Source organism: Passer domesticus, chromosome 6 (genome assembly GCF_036417665.1).
Source record: "Passer domesticus isolate bPasDom1 chromosome 6, bPasDom1.hap1, whole genome shotgun sequence".
Classification (NCBI taxonomy): Eukaryota; Metazoa; Chordata; class Aves; order Passeriformes; family Passeridae; genus Passer; species Passer domesticus.
In genome coordinates, this window is record NC_087479.1 from 8,299,169 (window position 1) to 8,321,078 (window position 21,910).

Consider the following 21,910-nt stretch of genomic DNA (forward strand, 5'->3'; position numbering starts at 1 on the left):
TTTTAAACACATGTCCGGAGAGCTCAGCTGTGAGGGTTTTGCCCTTCCCTGGGCTGGAAGTAACATCACAAAACTGAGTGAGTGAATAGAAATTGCTCACCTGCCCACAGGTCAGCATGACTTTTGCACTTAATTTGGGTGATTTTGCTGCACTTGCTGCACTACATAGAGGAGGAGTTTGTTCACCTGTTTTCACTGTAAAATTGTGAGTGTAACAAAGCTCTAACAATCTTAAGATATTGAACACTCTTTTTGATGAGGTGGTGTCAGTGAGAACAGAAGAAGAATAAGCCAAATAAACACAGTCTCCCTCCCAGGAGCTACCTTTGATCGATCCATTGGCTCAATGACTAATTGATCAACCTATTTTGGCAAAGATTCCTTCTCAGGATGTCAAAATAAAGGAAAAGAAGTGCTCCTTATCTTTCTCTCCACAGCCATCTCTTTCATCTCCTGTTAATACCTTTTCTGCTGAGGCTGGGGGCTCCAGCTGCCACCCTGGAGCTCTGTTTTCACCCCAGGTTTAACTGGGTTCTTGCACGAACCATTCAGATAAAGCCAATGGTACTGTAGGGGCAGGTGGGTGTCTCTGAACACCTGCAGAACCACATGGCACGATGTGACCACCACTGGTGAGTGTGGCCACCCTCCAGGGATGTGTCAGCCAGAGCCCACACTCGTGCTTGGCAATGGGAAAGTGCTGTGCTCCATTCTGCTACACCTTCAGCCTGAATTAAGCAGGAATATGATGGGTCTCACCAGGCCCACAAATCAGGCTCAGTCCTTGTGTCACCCTGCATAGAAGGAATAAGGAGAAAAGCGTCATTTGACATTCAGGGAGCTCTGAGCAGGCACCATTTGTCTGTAGGAGAGCTTGGTCAGACCTGTTTCACTGCTGGACACTGGGGACAGCAGCCTTCTCCCACCATCTGTGTATAATAAATGAAGAATTTGGGTCATAAAAATTTCTACCCTGTTTAAGATGCACGGTATTGCTTTGCTCAAGCTAACTGCCCCTGGCAGTTCCAGTTAATACTTCCGTTTGAAATAAAAAACCTTAAAAGCCTTTTAAGTTGACATTTAAAGTAATTTGGGAAACAATGTGAAAACATAATCTCTCATCCAGGGTCTTTTTGCAAGGTATGGAGTGAAGCAGCTCTGCAAAGCCTTTGCCCGTGGCAGACAGGCTCTGTGAAGCTTCGGGGAGAAATGTTTATCCAGCTTGTGCAATATCATCCCTGGCTCCCAGCCTGGCCTTGCTCTGCTGTGATCATGGTCAATGCCTCTTTTCTCCACGGCTTTGCACCAGCTAATGGGAAATAAAATAATGCTGGAGCAGGTGAAGGTGCTTAAGGAAGCCTTGGCACTCTCCAGGAGCATGTGGCACATTTCAGCCTTCCTGAGGAAGCCAGAGCCATCCGTCCCTGGCGAGGGTGGACAGAGCTGCCTGGTATGGACTGGCATGGCCTGGTGTGGCCTGCAGTGGCCTGTCACAGCCTGGCATGGCCTGGCACGGCCTTACAGATCCTGTTCCACCATCTGCACAAGGCCTAACTCTAACTCCCACCCGCTTGCAGGGGAAGGCCCTGGGTCTCCTCGTTTTCCCAAGGGAACCATGAGTCACGTCTCCCCAGGAAAATCCCCCTGCACCTGCACCGACCCCTGGCAAAGGAAGAGGGAAGATGGTTTTGTGCAAAATACCCCAAGTGTTTTCACTTTGCAAGGGCTGGTTGGGCCCGTTTTCCTGGCAATTAATTTGAGCCATTTTTCCACAAACATTTTTTCCCTCAAAAATGCACAGAAGTTTTTGGGTTTGTTTTTTTTTTACTTTTTTTTTTTTCAATTATCATGTGCTTGGAATCCTGTCTTTAGCAAGTGCATGGCTGAACAGCTGTCTGTGACATGGAGAATTACAAACATCATTTCAGCTCATGATTTTGTTTACATAGTTTGTGGAAAAATGGTAGAGCTTCAGAGATGTCTCAGTGATGTTAGAAAATTTTTTCTCAGGAATTTTGTTGTAAAAACAAGGCCTTTCTGGTGAAGGGAAATCTTTAAGTGCACCTCACCAGACACAGGCAACTTTGAACTTCAACAGTATTCAGAATTTTACTGTAAAACAAATAAATAGAATTTCTCAAGGGAAATGTTTATCACAAAAAAACCCAAAACCAAAAAACCAAAAAAAAAAAAAACCACAAAACCCAAACAAACCAAAACCAAACCAATCAACCAAACAAAAAAAGCCAGCATGGAGGGGGAATTGTTTTGAAATTACTTCCAAATTTTTCTTTCTTGTTAATCTGCAGCTGTATGAGTCCTCCAAGACAATCCAGCTTTGGCCAGTCCCAAGAAGCACATGGTGAGAGATTTCCCAATGGGACTAACCAGAGATATCATAGAGAGAAAATAAAATATGTGTTTACTGAAGGCACCAGGGACAGAGTTCACCTGATAGTTCAACAAATCAAAGTCTCCATCTGAGCCACCCACTCCACATTCCTCTACAGGCAACAGAGGACTGATCCATACGGAGTTTAGAGGACATGGATGGCCATGGGAATATCCATCCACCTCAAACTAAGGTAAATGCCCACATTTTGCCAGGAAAATCCCAGGTGAAAGGTGATTTTTTTCCTACCCAAATAAAGAAAATCTTGGGAAGAATTGCTTAGGTGAAGATACCCATGGCATTGGCAACAAAATTAAAAGATAACACTACTAAAGTTGATCAAGTGTCTTCCAGGGCAGATGGACAGGTGTCTGTGAGTGCTGTGGTGACGGTCCTTGATTAATTTAATCATTTAATGAGTTTTAAAAGATGATTCTGGAGTACCAACCACCAGGCATATGTTCAATACTGGCCAGGAGCAGGAGTTTCTACTCGGCCAGGGCTTCCATTGTTTTGTAAAATGAGAATCATTCCCATTTAGAATTATAAGCTAAAAGTCACAATTGCCTCCAGGATAAAAAAACCTGTAAAGGGATTGGGATGTTTTGTTAGACTGTGTTGAAGGAGGTAATTTGTTTTGACTTTTACATTGTATCAACTGTTAAGTGTAGCTGAACATGTAGAACTACATAATCTGCTCTAATAGAACAGGATTGTATTATGATAGAAAAGTCAAAATGTCACAAATTGAAACTACACTATCAAAATGCAATGTTTTGACTTTTTCCTGACCAAAGAGTGCCATTGACATTTGAACAAGTTCATGCTTGATTTCAGAAGGAAAGGAACAGCATTTTCCAGCGGAAAACGTCTTGGTCAAAAATATTTTGACTGGCTGAGCCAGGGATGGAAATGGAGGGTGAGCACAGGAGAAGTAACTGCTGTGGATTTCTGCTTGAGTCGTTCTGCTCAGTCCTACTCCGTCCATCTCAGGGTCTGTGGGACAGGAATGGAGCTGGGAATGGGACATGAACAGCCAAGAACACCCTCTTACAGAGTTATAGAGTCCCATTTATGTGTTCTTCTCTTTACTCTGCTGAGGGACCAACCCTGACAGTAACCCAGAGATCCCCTGGGACTATCTCACCTCTCTGGAAAAAGAAACACTGGTGCTCTCCTGCTCTGCTTGGCTCAGGGGCAGCAGATCTTGCACTCCAGCATGTCCCTGCCCATTTATGGAACATTCAGACCTAGTACTTTGATCAACAGATCAATCTTTTCAGCACAGCCAGAATATCAGGATTTAGCCAATAATGGTAAACAAATTACTCTCCCTTTCTCAAATTATGGATTTTTTCCCCCATCAAAGTTCTGTGGAGCAAGACGGAAAATTTCCAATCTGTAGTTTTCACCTGAAAAATGCAAAGTTCTTGAACTCTTCATTTTGTTGCCACCCAGTAGGTCCAGCACTGAACAGTTTCATTATCCCTAGAAATGAGTTATTGCTGGTGGAAAGCTGAGCAGCAGATACTGTCACCAAGGCCCCTTACAGACTGTGGCTCAGGGCAGTGTCTCATCTCAGTTTCACTGATACTTGTCCCTTCAGAAGCAGCTGAAGGATGTAGTTGAACTGAGTCCCTGATATTTGGGAATTTCTAGCCTGGGAAAAAAAAAAGAAAAAAGTGACTTTTAAAAAATTCTGGTCGTCTTGATGTACACAGAATTTCTAGAGTTTTCCTTCCATGGGGCATTTTCAACAGCCTGGCTCTCCATTTCAAGGCTCAACTCTACTGAGTCCCAGCTCAGTGTTTAGTTGTTAACTTAGAGTAGCATGGTCCTGAAGACAGAAACTTCCCTCATTTAGAGCCTACAGAATCTATAGAGTAGATAAAATAACTTATTGTTGAGATCAAAATGCTGCTTGGCCCAGGGGGTCTACAGTCAAAGTCTTGCTGCAATGAGGACTCGTGGTCAATGTCTGACCCATGGAAGCTCCACTAGTGTTTGTTTCTAGCTCTTTAACACATACTCTAGAACCACCAGAAATATGTTTTCCATCCAGGCCCTTCCTAAGCCATACTGAAAATGATGGCCTGAGTAAAATTTTACGCCACACTTGAAGGTTTATGAGTTTGCAACGCATAATTTACCCCCGGTGAGGGACTCACTGGTGGTTTTGTGCTCTCTGTAATGCTCAGCCAGCATTGGCCCTAAAGATAGATCATCAGTGTTTAAATTGTGAAAAGAATGTTGATGACATTTTCTTTTCTTTACTCCGCTCTAGACAAGAGAGGTTCATGTAAAACATAAGCTCTGGCCCCTTTCCAACGTTAATGCAATTTACTGCAAAAGTGCTCACTTTTTTAATTAAGCTGGAATGCTGCTACTCTTCCTAGGAATGCAAAGCCAACGGGTTACTGACAGAGGGAAGGGCTGATGACGGCAATCTACAATTAACTGAGCAGGGAAAGGCTTTGCCACCTCTGCTGGGCTTTGCTCAGGAGTGAAATTTACTCAAGGAGCAGCTTTGGGTCCCGGCAAGCAGAGAGGCTGTTCAACTGTCTGAGGAGTAATTCTGCAACCTCTTCCCTCTTTGGTGAAGTCACCGTGATCAAGTGGCTGGGATGTGAATTTCATAGGCTGATCTAGTTTCTGAATAAATAAAAGTCTGGAATTTTTTTTTTAACTTCAAATGGCTCAAAATGAAGAATCTACACCCCCTCCACATGTGCCTGTAGAAAGCTGTTTATGAAAGGAGAGCATAAAATATTTGATCATGGTTTTGATCCAGAACATGCAAACATTTGTCCTCTTGTGCCAGCTTCACCTGGTGGCTTTCATTTTCTTCGACATAAAGACAGGGTGAAGCAAAGTAATAGAAAAATAGAAAACATCTTTGTCGAAAATGAGATTGCAGCTGTGTAACTGGAGCGCACAACCATAAATCAGAATGTCAAATCCAAAGCACATGACTTTTTGCGAGTTCTCCATGTGTGCTATAATGTGATTACAGCCTGGTTACTATTATGATTTAAAACAAAGTCTTTCATGCTAGAAACAAAATGCGGAATGTGAGCAGCCTTGGGGGAGAGAGACGGGAGACCTAGCCCTGCCTGTCAGAGGTGGGCTAGAGGGTTTCAAGTGCTTCTCCGTCAGGTGTAAGGGAAGGACTCAACCCCAGCTTTGGCTGCAGTCTCAACATCAGGGACAAATTAGCCAGTGCTGCTCAGCTCTGTCTCACAATCCTCAATTAGGGATGGGGTAGGTTTCTGTCTCCCCATGTCGTAGAAAATCCTAAAGCCAAATACACAGATTACAGAAGTCATTCTTTTCTGCCTATCATATAAACAAATGGTCCAGCTGTTATTGCTAAGATTCCAGTTTGAAAACTTGGACTTTCTTGTATAAACTTCAATGTAATGGTATTTAAAGTGTCATAGACAATAAGCATCTAATCCTAGTCAATAAATTGCAGACTAGTTGCATGAGCTTCGAGAGCTGTTAAAGACAGCTGTGCTTTTTTTGTAATTCAAGTCATTTCCAAATTGGGCAGCCCTCCTGGTGTATTTTCAGACAAACACAGTGTGCTCAGAAAATGTGTTGTTTGGAGCAGCACGAGTATGAAGGCAAGGGCGTCACAATCACCCAGAGACAGAGGGGGATCACATTCTCCATTTCTAAGAAGCTCAGGTTGACAAGGGAGAATTGCTGAGATGTCTGTGAAATTAGTAAATGGCCCTGCAGATCTCCGGAGGGAAAAATGTGGCCCCTGTGGAGAAGAAGGGGAATATTCCTATTAACTTCAGTTGAGCCAGCAATATAAATGGGTCCGTAGAGACTCCCATTCCTTTCAGAGAGAGGGGAAAGAGGGCAAGTATTTTCTAACTATCACTCAGCTGTTTTGGAGAAACAGCAGCCTGCAAGGTCTGAAGAGGGTGGACAAAGCAATATTTTCTAGGAATCAGCCAGCTGCCGTGCCCCTGAGGAAGGCTGGTTGGAGCCACATGGGCTCCACCAACGTGAGGTGTCTGGGACACATCTCAATGCACATGACTTCTCCTGCTGGGATCAAACACGAGGGGTCAGAACAGGGCTCCCTGGGTAGGGAATTTTGGGATCGCGATCAGGGCTTTGCAGAAAGAGCGGCAACCACCAGCCCTTCTAATTCCTCTTGTTGACCTCAGTAGGAGATCAATGCTTCTGAAGACCAGACAGGTGCTTGCAATAAGCTTTCAGAGCCTCCCCACCAGGCTCAGGGTGGAAACCTTGGCTCAGATGTGTATTTGTGAGGTATTTCAAACGTTACATTTGAAACCAGTTAGCACAGGGTCACTGCCTGGTATCGGGGGTGCCCTGCAGGATTTGGTGGAGTTGAAAGGTGCACTTGCTGCTGGGCTGTCACTCTCCCTCTGTGGCAGCTGCGGTGACAAACATCCAGCCGAGCTGTTTCAAGGGTATTTTTCCACATCTGTGAGCACCAGGCAGATTAATCTATTACTTTCCCTCCCACCCCCCTGTAAGTCGTTTTATGGCCATCAGAAGGTTTACACCTGAGGAGCAGCCCTGCCTCCTGCTCTGCAGTGCTCAACATCTGCCCCTCAGCATGGATCAAATATCCCTCTCCTTGTCAGCAGCATGAGTAAAACAGACAAGCTGGCGGAGAAAATATAAATCAAAAGCCTCCACTGCAGGGCAGGATTTTTCCGGACCTTTTCATGGGGCCGAGTCCCCGGCGCGCTCACCTGGGGTGCATAAATCCCACTGAGCACCTGCTGCAAGGGCATCCCAACACCAGGCTGGGTTTAAATATGTGCAGGCAAGGTGCTTTTGTCCAACCCATCTCCCTGTGCTGCCCCAGCACTGCATGGGGAAGGGTCTTAGGATGGGCAGCCAAGCCCCAGTCCTGGAGCTGGGAGCCTTTGGGCTCAATTTCCAGCTTGGCCACAGGCTTCCTGTGTGGTCTTGGGCAAATCATACAGTGCACGGCCCGCTCTCAGCGTGCTGATATTTTGAGAGAGCCGTGGTTTGGCAGGTGAATGAGGAGAGAGGAGGGTTTATTATTAGCGCTGGTCAAAGCACAAGCACCGGCTCCGTTGCAGTTTTGCAACTCTCTCAGAGCAGGGTTGGGAGGGGGAGGCTCATCCAAACTTGTGCACCCCAGGGATTCATCCCTGCCTCATGTGCAAGTGGCAGCATCTCCGGGAAAGCAACTCTTGCTGCTCCAAGCAGCCGAGAAACCAGCCCACCATCACGTACATCCTCAGGAATGTGCGCCTGTGTGGGTCTCTGTAGACAACCCTGATTCATCACCTCCAGAGCAATTAATAAAAACTCGGGCTGGCCCTTCCCCAATATATTGAAAATGATTTGCAATTTGAGAGCGAGAGTCAGTGTTGTTTTTCACATGGAATCAGTTTAATTAATCACACTGTTTGAACAGCTGGGTCCACCATGCACTTCTACTCGAGTTCAGCATTCCTAGAAAACTTGTCAAGTATGAATCAAAATAATACCATCTCCCTGCTTCCAGTGATTAATCGTATATCTCTCCTCCTCATTCACACCTAAACATCAGCTAAATCAAAAGCAGCCTCCTTCCCCACCATGGAGCTTGTGGCTACTCGCCAGTCTAGGATAAATTATCTAGAAAAGGCTTTGAAAAGCTGTTGGGTTACCCTCAAACTTTTGTTATCAACGCCTGTTGCAATTTCACATGTATTTGTAGTCTCTAGGAGCCAGGGACCGCACAGGAAAAGTGCACATTCCAAAATTAAGGATTTGTGGCACAGAATTAAAAAAAATAAAATTAATTTCTTGCATCTGGAAGTCCAAGTGAGGTATTTGCGGGAGGTCTCCAAAGGGCGTCTGAACAAAGGGTCAGAGTTTTGAAGAATATGGCTCTGATTTCCAGTGAGGAGTCTGGTATGTCCTGCACATTTCTGTTTGCTTAAAACAAGGTTCTGACTCCGGCTTTGCGGCACTCTGCCGGCACAGATGGTGGATCCTGGTCACCAACACCACGTGTGAGCTGTGAGCTGGGGATATCAGGGCTCAGGCATGGAATGGGGGCTCTGCAAGCCAGAATGAACATGGAAGAGGTGGATACATGTGGGATTTGTCCCAAGTCTGTGGAAATCTTGCCAAGTGGGTACAAATTACGGCCCTACCCAGAAAACAACAGATTCTGAGAGTGCAAAAGTGAAGATGTTTGTGAAAACAAGGGAAAGCTTTGGGCAGACATTGGAAGTTTGGCTTTCAGAGGGCAAAGAAGAGCCCTTGAGGCTATAGGGATTGCCCACCCCAGTGGAGTCATAGGATAGCACAGCACAGCTATTTTACTCACCAAATCTGTCCTGCAGAACCTGGCCCCAGCCCTGGGAGGGCTTAAGGCTTTTTTTCCTCCTGCCATGCCATTGGGCATGAGCCTTGGGAAATCAAAAGGGGAATAGAAATAGCTGAGCCTTCCCCGAGAAACATCCAAGAGGAGCTAAATAAATATGGGGTTTCTTTTAAGTAAAGTTGGGATCGAGGAAGGAAGGAGATTAGAGCCAATAGGGAACTAAAAAGTAACACCTGATCTTTTTCAGGGATCACCAGTAGAAAGAGGCTTTCTCTGGAGGGAGAGAGTGTCCAGATGAGCCTTTCCTTCAGCACAAAAGGAGATGTAAGTAGGGAAGTGAGGTTTGGAGACATTGCTTTTATGCCTCCTTCTGGTCCCAGTATCTCTACATTGCAGGAGAAAGGCATCAGGCCTGGAGATATGGCCTTCATCATCCTAGAGGACACTCAATCCATCTGTGCTCCACAGAGAAGTACCCCACGGAGGCACATGAGCTGCCTTCAAGTGCTGCCTAACAGGAACAATTACTGTTCTGGCACTGCCACAGTGTTACAGGGCCAGGACAAGGCAATGAGCCCAATCTCCAGGCAGCACAGTGGCATCCAGGGATGGACAATCGAAGAGAGAAACTCAAGGGTGCTCTCCCACCCTCCTCTCACAGGATTCAGCCTTGACATCAGTGCCATTCCATCCATCTATTCCTCACGAGTGAGTCCTTCCTGTGTGCTTCCTTGGGAAATACCATAAAACACAAGTAGGCAGGGGTGAGGAGAAGCTTTGTCCTGCCAGGATGGCTGTGCAAGACCTGATGGGAACCCATCAATCCACCCTGTCACCAGGGGTGCCAATTAACCAGAGTAAAGTGCTTTGGGGAGATAAGCAAAGCCAATTGTTGACCTTCTGAGGACTGAGCGATAGCAGGACAAGTCCTTAACTTGACAGCTGAGCAGGCAGCACATGACGTGTCCCTGTTGCTGGAGGCTTTTCCCAGAGGTTCCCTGTCTGCTTTTTAAGCCCATGGTCCAGTATTTTGGTGGTAATTTTGTGAATTCTTTAAGAGAGGAAAAGGGCTGGGTGTCGTTTTCTCGGGATCGCCGTGTTTTTCCATCCCTGCTGTCCGCTGACCCATCTGCCAGAGGCAAGTGTGTCTGCCAGACGATGTGTGTCAGAGCGCCTGCCAGGGGCTTGTCCTTAAATGTGCTGTTGGTGACATCCCCTGCTCTGCTGAGAATGTATAAAACACCAGACTGCTGCAAAAACCAGCCCTCAGAATGAATCACACCTCACTGTCCCACTCAGTGTTCAGGCAGGCCTGGTTTGCTCTGCAAACCCTCCAGGAGTTCCCTACCATGCTCTTCAGCTGCCTGGGGTCACACATGGCAGCAAAGGGAGGGAATAATCTGTCCCTGCATCCATTGTTGACAGAATAAACCATCCTGGAGGTATCTTGCCACAAACCCAAGGAACTTTCTAACAGGCAGGATAAAAAGGTCAGGATAGGAGTACCTGGGGAGGATGTGGTGTCTCCATCACCAGGCTGAGCTGGTTCTGCCACGGGGCAGGAGCGTGGAGGAGGAGACCTCTGGAGTGCTCCCAGACCCGCACATCTGTGCATGCAAAAGATGTGATGATGAAATGATTTTGCTGCTCCCTCAGGCTTCTCAGCCACAAATTCCCCTCATCATATCCCACTTCTTCTATATGATTCTGGCAAGAAAATGCATACTTTGAAAAAAAAAAATTAAAAGAAAAAAAAACCCGAAAAGAAAAGAAAAACCCTGGGTTTGCTCTCCATAATGATACCAGATATCCTGCCAACAAAAATACAAACCCTGAAATGGATCTAGTTCTTTTCCCACATTTTTCTAAATATAAGGTCTGAATAGCAGCTCCAACTCTCACTTGGAAGGAAAGCTGCAGCCCAGGGCTGGGGTTTAGCTCAGCAGGGGGATGATTGCCTCCGGCAGTGCCTCAGGGTTGCATCCTGGATGGGGGTTTCCCAGGAAGCTGAGCAGCTCTATCGGGGCTGAAGCACGTGGGCAACCGTGTGGGACAGCCCAGGCTTCAAGCAACACCTTTTGCTGCATCCAAGCTAGACGGAGACTTTTGTTGGGATAACAAATGGAGCAAAACCAGCCAGGAGCTGGGATCCTTGTCTGGGTGAACTTGGGCACTGAGGGGATTTACAGCCAGCTGAGCAACCACTGCTGAGCTCTGATCCCTCCTTGAGGGTTCCCCACCTGGCCCTATTTTGATCAGATCCCACATCCTTAGCAATTTTCTCCAAAAGATTAATGGATAACTCTAAATCAGCAGTGAAGAGACTAGTGTTACTGCCTACATTGAGAATTTCTAGTTTCCTTTCCCTCTGCTTGGATTACAACAATTAAAAAAAATAATAATTAAATAAAGGTAAATGAAATATACAGCCTTGAGATCAGAAGTGGGTTTTTTTTCCCATTTGAGCACATATAGTTCCCCTTCCTGAGGTCTTGCCATAGTGTCCAGGATGGAAACAACAAGGATTGCAGCCCAGCCTTGCACAGGTATCAGAAGAAAATAAAGGTCTTGGTGAGTTCAGCAGCAGTTGGGTCCAGTGCAAATCAGTGAATGGTGTATGAGGCCAGGGTATATTCATTTTTAATTCTTTCAGCTCTCTCTATGGAATTGCTTATGCCTTGCCTGGGATGTTCCAGGCCAGGGATATCACTCAGAGAAAGCACAGCTGAACCTGGGAGTATCACAGGCAAATTAAAGGCCAGGTGGGGAATCTGCTGAAATAAGCAGCCTTAGAGGGTTGGGGTCCTTTAAACCCTGAATATTTGTGTCTTTTCAGCTGGACTGTCCCATGGGCTGCAAGGCTGGATTTTCTCCCACTCATCATTTAATTATCAGATCCTTTTCAGGGTCTTTTCCAGGTCTTGGACTGGTTTACAGGACCATCCACCACCTCCCCTTCAGGTTTTTCCCATGGAGTATTTTTGCTCCTTTCACTCTCTCTTTTGCCTCCTTTGGCAGGAGCAGGGGATGTTGGAGATGCCAATGGAAACACAGACCATACAACCCCCAGCTTCAGGCCCTGGAGGAGAGGGGTGCTCTGAGGAAGCCTGAAGGAGTGCTGGAAGTGGGAGTGACCAACACCTGAGGACACTGCTGGACATTCCCCTGAGCCAGTGCCACCTTCCCAGCAGCTTCTTCAAGCCACACTTGTCAAAGAAAGCATCTGGTAAAAGATGAAAAATTACCTTTTTTCCAAATGACCTTTTGGAAAAGATCACCATTTGGAAAGAGTCCTTTTTATTTTTTTTAATAGTACATTGGAAAATGCTGATTTTTATTTTATTTTTTTCCCGTCCATTTTCATTTTTTCCTCTCATTCTCTCTTTCTTTTTTTTTTTTTTTCTTTTCCATTTCCAAAATCTGGATCCTCTGGTCCTCCCATTAAACAAAAATGTTCCTTTGAGTGGGAAGCTGCAGGGATGTGTCTGGGTGAAGCCTCCTAGGGATGTCTGGCCCTGAGCTTGGTGGGAACGGGCATTCATTCACTCAGAGCAGAGTTTTTTTGTGTGGTAGTCTCTGAACAGTCCCTGGTATCTGCCTGCTCTGTTTCAAATGTAAGTCATTCAAAACATTCCCTGTGTTTTTTTGCTCGTAAAACTGCTGAGGTACATCCCGCACAGTGAACAAATTACTCAGCTTTAAGTAGATATTTATGCTAATTATCCATGGGAAACTCCTTCTGCCATTGTAGTTTTTCATCTGCTGGCACAATATTCCAGAGGTTTTATGTGGCGTTAACTATCAGCAGTAAAATCCCCTGAAAGTAACATGAGAAGGAAAAATCTGTTCTGCATACATTTATTTTCTTTAAATGTTCTTGATTTGCCATCTATGAGATGAAAGTGTTTACACTCAGCACTCCCTCCCCATCACTGCAGCAGCCTACTCTCCCTGCCTGCTCTTGCCTCAGTTTATTTACTGAAGAATATTCGTATTTTGTAAATCCCAGGTATTTATTCCCTTGATTATTTTGGCATGGTGCATTTTGAGGATGCTTGCTTTGTTTTAAGCAAATCTTTTTTCGGCCTTTGAAAAGCAGAGCACTAGTAAAAACAAAGGCAACAGCAATATTTGTTAATGTAAGTCCACGCTCCTAAAATATTTATTCTTTTTTCATATGAAGAAGATTAAATGCTTGCAAAATTCTACAGACACATGCACATATTTGACCCAGAAGGATGTCTCTTGGGATTTGTAACAGCAAATGTGTGTTGAACAAAACGTCTTGGCCCTGTACAAACTTACTTTGTGTTCTGAAAGCCAAAAACTTCATTTTAGCATGACCTTAGAAGAATAGTGATACTTTTAGTATTTCCTGGTATTTGGTGCAAGGAATGTTTTTATTTGAATGCAGATGTCATTTGGTTTACAGGAAGGATTTGGTAACATGTCCATGCCAGTACTGCACTTATCCCAAATTTCCTGCTATGGAGGAAGAACATATGTCAAAGCTCACTGTTTGTTAAATTGAAAAGATTCAGTACACCAGAAGCTTCTCTTCTAAACATTGTGACTTTGTGCAATTTACAGAATGTTCTATCTCCATTAAACAATAAACCCTTGACCCCTGGAGCTGGCTTTCAGGATCCTGCTATTTGAGAAGGTAGACATAATGGATGGCAATAATAAATGAAAAGTTCAGGAGGTTAAGAAAAACTGTTTAATTATTTCTCTAGAGCGTGGGCTGCAGAAGAATTGCATATCTGCCTTCTCTCCTGCAGGAGCCCTGCAAGGAATGACTGGGGCAGTGCAGCTCGGGCAGGGGATAAAGCAGGTTGCTGGCCCTCAGCTGTGTTTATGAACAAACAGTCTCTGGATACTCTTCCATCGCTGAACCTTTCAGCTTTCTGTGAGTTAACTCCCTGCCAGCAGCGAGCCTGTGCCAGCCCCACAAACCTCAGCATCTGTTTTGCAAGGCTCTTTTATTTGTTAGCATGTGAAAGCTATTGCTCATGTGTGCTTCCCAGCTGTGGTGTGCTTGGGCTTGGTATCTTTAAAGAAATCTTTGCTTTATTTGCTTGTTGAACCCAGACACACACAAAGCACAGAGTTCTCCCCTCCCTGCATGAGCCAGTAATGCAACCTCTGCTGACAGGTCCCCCTTCCCTGCCTTTCCTCCATGCAAACCCAGGACAAACTTCATGACAAGAAAATCAGGAGGCTTTTCCTCCCTTCCCTTGAACAGGGAGCTCTCCTTTTTACACTCCTGTTTGGTTTCTGTCACAGCACTTGCTGCATTCAATTATCCCATTCTGTATCATGGGACCGAGAGCCCCGAGCTAAAATCATCATGCTCTAGTTATGCAAGTCACTGTACAAACAGCCAGCCAGGGAAAGGCTGCTCCAAAAACATCCACGGCAGGGCAAGGGCTGAGGCAGACACAGGGATCAGGACTCATCACATCCAAGCCCAAGCACATCCACGGCAGAGCCTAATATAGGATCCTGCTCAAGGTCTGGCCTGTGGCCACCTGCTGATAATATTTCCTTCTCTTGGACATGCAAAATCATGGAATGGTTTGGTTTGGAAGGGACCTTAAACATCACCTAAATCGAACCCCCTGCCATGGGCAGGGAGAACTTCCATTATCCCAGATTGCTCCAAGCCTCATCCAACATGGCCTTGGACACTTCCAGAGATGGGGCAGACACAGCTTCTCTGGGCACCCTGTGCCAGGGCCTCCCCACCCTCACAGCCAAGAATTTTTTCAATGCCTTTTTTTGTGGCATCTCTTGGGACTTCTTCCATGTACCATGGAGTCTTCCATGTCACATGGAGTGTGGCAGGACACAGGTGTGTGTTGGATGCAGTCGTGGGGTCACCCAAGGAGGAGCTGGAGTGTCTCTGTCACTGGGACACAGCCCTGCCCTGAAATGGGAACACCCCGGTGAATCTCCACCATCTAATTCTGAGGGCAAATGCTCTGCTTTGGGCTCACAGCTTGCCATGCCAGATACCTGGCATGGTTTAATGGCAGGATTGGCAGTGCTGCTTTAACTCTTTGGACTCAGTGACCTTAAAGGCCCTTTTCCAAGCCAAATGAATCTATGATCCATGTTTAACTCCCTTTTTATGTGTCTTGCATAGCTCAAGGCTTCCTCTGAGGGTGTTTTGGGAAAGGAAATTCATCATTTAATGCTGAGGCCAGCAGATGGAGCAGACCTTCCTTTGGGGTAAATCAGCTTGTATTTGTGATCTCCAAGACTCTAGATCAGTGTGTCAGCTAGAATGTTGGCCAAAGGCTTTTTATTACTATTTTATGACAGATTTGGAAAGGGTTTTAATAGCTTTTCACACTCTCTTTCTCCATCTAATTGCCTTGATCTGCAGCTCATACCATCAGGAGTCATTTTCCCAAGATGGGCCTGATGTAAGAAGAATGGCTTGACTTTGTTCTTTCTAAATAACCCCCTTTAAATCAGCTTTCCTTCTCTGCCTGCTGTGTGGGATATGAAAGCACCCCAAACACAACACAATCCCTCTGGTGTCCCCACAGCTCTGTCAGGAGGGTGGGAAACGCGACGTCACTTTGTGACCCTGGTGGAACCCTCTCTGTTTAAATAAACAGCCCAGGTTTCATGTAATGTTACACTCCATGGGGAGCCCTGGGACAATAACAGAGCAGGAACCACTCATATGGCTCCTCTGGGATGGATCAACAAACAGAAGGAGTGTTGGGCCCACGTTGGATGGGACGTGTCCCCAGTCTGCCACCCAAAGAGCAAAATGGCTTCCCATGGCCACCACCTGTAAAGCACCAAAAAACCACTTTGGGTGGAATATTCTTCAGGCCCAAAGTAAGTTCTAAGCAAAAGTACACATGAACATCGTTTCCAAGCATAGATTTGAGGTTAAAAGGTCTAATGCTTATTGTTGCTAAGGAAATGGAGGGGGTGATCCCCAAAAAACATGTTTGCAAGCACTCTCCTTTTGCACCCCTGAGGCTGTGATGCAGCTTCCTGCCCAGGTTTGGTTTCTTTCTACAAAAGACATTATTTAGGTCCATCAGCCATAGGAACAGAATTCAGCCAAGGCCTGCAGGTGATGAGAAAATAAAAAAGTCCAGAGAGTGGGAAGACAATCTGTTTATGGGACATGGGAGCTCATCCTGGCAGAATCTCCAAAGCAGCGGGATTTCTCCTCTCTGTCCCAGTCCTGGAGTACGTGACATTTTCCTCACACTGGCTACTTCTACAATGAGAAAACCGTGGGATTTTGAGGTCAGTCTTCCTTGGTAAATTCCCCATCAGCTAATGACTAAAATAACGATTCCCCACCCTGTCCCCTCCCTTCCCCTCATGGGTGTGGTGGGAGAACAGTCTCATTTCCACTCAAGAAGGTGTAAGGAGGAGCTTTGGCTCCTGGTAAAAGCTGTCCCCACTTGACCTGGCTGCCAGTGGTATCTGTCCCTTTGGCCCAGAGGTTCAAGGAGACCAAATGGGATCGTGACCACGTCCCTCCCTTGGATGCTGCTGGCCACACAACCTGGCAAGCCCCAGGCTGGGAAACCTTCACTGCATCCTTCTCTGGGCACACTGAGTGGCTCTTGGCTCCAGGCCACCGGGACAGCTCCACATCCAGCCGGAATCCCAGCAGCTCCTGTCCAACCACAGCACAGAGCAGACTTTGGGCCATGTTCAAACCACTCACTGCAGCCTCAGTGAGAGATTTAGGCACTTGGACTTGCAAATGACCCAGGGTTTTTCCACCTTTCCCATGTTGTTATTGCTTCATTCTGGAGTGCCTTCAAAACTTCCATTTTTCTGGAGCCAAATGTGATCATCTCATGTAATGTTTCCCTTCTACCTGAACACAAAACCTCAGCCAAAAAATATTGTTAGTTCCTCATGGCAATGTCACCAACTGCAGGCTCTCTGTCTCCAGGGTTCCTCAGGCAGCTTTTCTCTCACCACAGGCTGACAGGTACAAGCAAAACCAACACAGCAACCAGAGAAAACCCTGAACTCACCAGTCCATCCTGAAAGAAAATGGAAAATGTGCAGCCTCCTCTCAGGAGATTTTGGGAATACCTTCTTTTGGGGGAGGACACCCTGCAGCACACAAGACACATGTTTGAAGTGGGATATGAAAAAATCCTAGGGTGTTTTTTTGGTTCCCATCATGTGCCAGCAATGATGCCTCACTTCTCCAAAGCCACCCTTCAGCCAGGACAGGTACAGACCCACCACCATCTTGGGTTCCTCTTTTAGAGCCACTCAAGTACCACTGAGGGTCCCAGTTTCTAAGAAATAGGTGGCACCATACCTTGGCAATTTGGTGGTGGACCAAACCAACCATGATGGGAAGTTTTCTGCTCCTGGTCCTTCATCCAGAAGAGACTGGCATGCTGAAGTCCCTCCCTCCCTTGGAAATGTCCCTCATCATCTTTGCACTGCAGCACCAGGAGGGAGCCCCTCAGCTCTGCCAGAGGAGCAAGGGGAACCTCATACAAACCTCTTAGGGACACCCTGGCCAGGGAAAAGCCAATGAAAATAATGACTCACTTGACCCCTCACAAGACAGCCAGCACCCAAAAGTTTTCCGCACAGTGTTAAAAACACCATGCACTGGCCTCAAATCTTGCCGGCCACGCCAGACTCCCACCTGTTTATGTGGAAAACTTTATGTACCCAAAGCATGAAGTTTTTCAGCATAATGTGTTGGCTGGATCAAGGTTTCCATGTGCTCCAGTGCTGTCAAAAAGCAATGTCTCAGCCAACACGGGATGCTGCAAAGAGGGCACAGAAAGTTTGAGTCTTCAGGAACTCATTTGCAGCAGCTCCCTCATTCCTTAGGTACTCAGAGACCTCTAACCTCCTGCCCTTTGATGCACAGAGTGCAGACTGAAGGCATCTCTGGAGGATGAAAGAAAAGCCCCACGCCTGCACTGCTTTGCAGCTGTGCCCTGGGGGAGGGCCTGGACAGAGGTAAAACAACTGAAACTGGCAGGATGGTGAGTACAAAATGTGGCAAAATAGAGAGTGGGCTTAGGTAAAACAGTGCAAGAGGCAGGGCCTAAAAGGAGAAGAGCAGATGATAAAAAGCCTTGTTTGGAAATAAGCTGTGTGGACTCACATGGTGACTCCTGGGGCATCCTGTGCAGGGCTGAGAGTTGGACTCAATGATTCCTGTGGGTCCCTTCCAAATCAGAATATTCTGTAATTCTGTGACTCTGCACAAAATGTTTGTGGCAAAAGGTGAAGTGCAAACATCCTCTTTCAGGAAAATTGCCTTTGTGCAGGAGCAGTGTCAGGACTAGTGCTGGCTGGTCTTAATCTAGGATGAGGGACTTAACTATTAAGAACCGGGGAAGGTACCTGGACAAAGGCAACAGCACTCCCAGATGCTCTGGAACCCATGAATGAGACGTGGTACAACCTCCCAGCCAGGTCCTGGGCAAAGGTCTTACATGTCCTGATCCCAAAGTTCAGTCTTCTGTGCTGCTATTTGAACACTTGCAGCATGTTCCCCCTCCTGAAAGGGTGGAGAACAGAGAATTTTTCCTTCAGCCATGGAAATGCAACACTATTCATGCTGGACGGACTTGGCAGGTTTGGAACTCAGGGTCAGAACTGAAGTCAGATCATTTTGCTCAGGGCTTTTTTTAGTCAGATCTAGAAAACCTCCAGTTTTTCACACTCCAAATTTCTGACTGGCTTTAAGTTTCCTTATGAACTTCCACTTCCCAGGCTGAACAAGATCTGATCCTTCTGCACCTCCCTGTAGGACCATCCAGCCCATCATGGTGGCCATCTGCTAAACTCAGCCCAGTTCATTGGCATTTTGCTTGTGCTGGGGACACAAACCTGGACACTGCATCCCAGACAAGATCTAATGGTCCCTGGGCAATGGGAATAGTCACAGCCCCTCATCTGCTTGCTGTGCTCCTGCTGCACATTTCTCACATGTCACAATTTGCCAAGGGTGTCTCAGCAAGCAGTTAGAAAAGCTCCTGGTTGGAATAATCTCCAATTGCAGAATGCAGTTGCATTTCTCAAACCCAAGGCAAGAAAACATCAAATAGTGATAATCAAAAGTGACGTCGTTTGACTGAAAAATACACAGCCCAATTATTACAAATCCTGGCGATGATTTCTCTTGCTTCTTCCCTGGAGAAGCCATGCTGCCAAGGGCTGGGTGTCCTGGGGACAGTCACACTGAGGCAATGCCATTCTCCCGTGCTGAGTTTTGCTCTTGGACACTGATGAGTTGAACTCTGAGTTGATCGAGGTCCCGGGACTGCAGCGGTGAGTGACAGCTTTGTTAAGCTGTGATTGATGACTCTGCTACCAAATTCTGATTAATGTTTCCTCCCAAAGCCTCCTTGCCCTCGCAATATGCTGTCCATTAGCCCCTGCCAATATCTGCCTGGAATAACCTCCTGGCTGTGATGGGCGTTGTGTGATTATGGTTATCTAAACGTGTGAATAATTGGGAGGTTATGCCATATTACATGCTTCATCAAGTCCTCTATTCCAGTTTCAGGGAAACATTTGAAGTTCAACACTATGTCTCAATTATGCCTGAATTTCTGGCAAGGGGAAAAAAAAGTCCCATTAACGAAGCTGTCAAAAACACATTCTGCTTTAAATTTCCTGGGACAATTGGACAATGAAACTTGCTCACTCAGTAAAGAGCTGCTTTCTCCTCACAGCATTAACAGGCTCTTGGATTTATTGGATTTCTTTCTTGCTTGGGCTCTGAAATGAGATCTTGATAAAAAGGAGTTGCACAGTAAATGAGTAAGCTCTGTAAACAATAAATTCTGTGATGAAACATTTATCTCCAGACAGTCTATATGGAAAGCAATGCTGTTCTGGTGGGATATGGAATGAGTTTGCACTGTGGTGATATTTGCAAATGATAAAAGAAATAAAATAGGTCTGTTGTTGCAGTGCTGGGACAATCTCGTTACTGAAAGCAAGACTTTATTCTCACATGTGCTCTGGAGGGCATGGGTCTGGCCTGGGACTCTGCCCCAGGCAGCTTTACACTTCAGAATTTTTATGGGGAACAAACCTATCAATATTCTGACAAATTCCTTTGAAATTTCAGGAGCAAAGAGCAAAGTGCTATTGTAGAGTTACAGATGTCAATGTTGGACACTGTGACAGGCTCTCCAAAGCAGAGCTGGGCCTCTAACTGGGAACCCAGACCTCCAGCTGTTTATTCTCCCAGTGCTCATATTCTGTGTGCTGGCAGCACCTTCTGCCAGGATAAGGGAGACTGGTACAGGCTGAGCTCAGTGTGAGCAGACACAGATCAAGAGGTGGCTGGAGAAGTCCAAGAGGTGCTCAAGGAGAGGGAGGAGAATAGCAATATCCATCACCTCTTCAGCTTGTTCTGCCACTATTCCCAGTGTCAGACTAGTTTGGGACTGGGAAGTCACCATTCAACTTGTTTCAGTAGAGGCAAGTAAAATCATCAGGAAATTTATTTTTTTTTTTTCAAAGACAGTATGAAGGACTTTTTCTCTGCACATTTTCTCCATGGAGTGGAGGCCATCTGCATCTTAGCTCCCTGCTCAGTTGTGATTTTGTGGAGAGGAAGGATCTGTGCTCCATCACAACAGAGACCAAGCAGGGTCTCTGCTGGTCATTCAGGGGCTGTACAAGTAACACAGGGCAGTCAGAGCAGGGGTGGTGGGGATTATGCTTTATGCTCTGTGTGTGCTGAGCAGGGGCCACCAGCTGTGGCAACTCCTTAGTTCATGGCTCTGGAGGGATGGCTGTGCAATCAGGTCACCCATGGGATGATGACAGAGCCAGTCCCACACCTCGGCTTGCACCATGTGTCACCCGTGGTACCTGGATTGGCATGACCAGGGACATCTCACAGCTGGGGTTTCCTTGTTGTGGGAAAGCAGCTGGCAGGCTCAGTGACAAAGTTACACAACCACGAAATCACTTTTAATAGGGACAGTAACCATGCAGATTGTAGCTTTTCTCCACCTTCCCTCCTCTTTGGGTCCTTCCCTTTCTCTCTTGGGGTGCTCCCTGCTGCAAATCCCACAGGGAGCATCCTCTATCCACCTGGCCATGCTGAGCTCACAGTGCCTCTTGCCATATAACAATAGTGGAAAAGATGAGGCAGTGAAAGGCTGCAGGAAAATCTCAGCAAGGTGATTGCATGGAGACAGACCAAATGTATTTATATTTCCCGAAATATTGCAAAATACATCCAGCCTTGGCCTACAGTGAAAGCACAAGCAGTAGAGGAATCTAAAGCGTGCAGATGCATTGCATACCAGCATGGAAATGTGACAGCAAGACAGGGCCAAAGCAGGCCAACCACACTCCCTTGGGAGTCTAGGAAATAAGTGAATCAAACAGGGCTTTGGGCCAAAACAGGCCAAAAAAAAGGATCCCTTTAGGAGTCCAGGAAATAAAAAGAATCAAAGTGTGTTTGGGGCTGTTACAGGCCAACCACAATCCCTCTGGAGTCCAGAAAATGAGTTTAAGTATTGTCCAGGCCAAGACAGGCAATTAAGCTTCCCCCCACAGGGACAAGTCAGTTGTGAACAGCAGAAAGTGGGGCCATTCTGCCCTGCCATGGTCAGGACCCCAGAGCACAGGTCAGCAGCCTCCTGCTCCCCAGTGTCCCTGGGAAGCCCCAGAGGCCCAAGATGCACATCTGGTGCTCTGGGATAGAGTTGCCTCCTGGCCAGGACCATCCCTCCTTAAATTCTCTTTGGGTTTCCCAGTCCCTTTAATCATAGAATCCCAGAATCACTGAGATTGGAAAAGAAATCCAGGATCAGCGAGCTCCAGCCTGTGACAGATTCATGCCTCATCACCAGCCCAGAGCACTGCGTGCCACATCCAGGCATTGCTTGGATACCTCCAGGGATGGAGACTCCATCACCTCCCTGGGCAGCTCCTTCCAATGCTTAACAACACTTTCCATGAAAAAATTCTTCTTGATGTCCAACCTGAACCTCCCCAGGACAACTTGAATCTGTTTTTCCTTGTCTTGTCCCTGTTCCCTGGGAGCACAGCCCAACCCCCCCCAGCTGTCCCCTCCTGTCAGGAGCTGTGCAGAGCCACAAGGTCCCCCCTGAGCCTCCTTTGCTCCAGGCTGAGCCCCTTCCCAGCTCCCTCAGCCTCTCCTGGTGCTC

At 46.5% G+C, this 21,910-nt stretch overlaps 1 long non-coding RNA gene across 3 annotated transcripts in view; it reads left to right on the plus strand.

Moving 5' to 3' along the window:
* The window catches only part of LOC135302554 (uncharacterized), a 106,049-nt gene extending 86,208 nt beyond the window's left edge, over window positions 1-19,841 (plus strand). For 2 of the 3 annotated variants that reach the window (XR_010364152.1, XR_010364156.1), the window contains one exon: window positions 11,751-19,841. This is a non-coding gene — a long non-coding RNA (uncharacterized LOC135302554). The remainder of the gene's footprint in view (window positions 1-11,750) is intronic. The other variant, XR_010364153.1, reaches the window with a different exon arrangement.
* The last annotated feature ends 2,069 nt before the right edge of the window (window positions 19,842-21,910 follow it).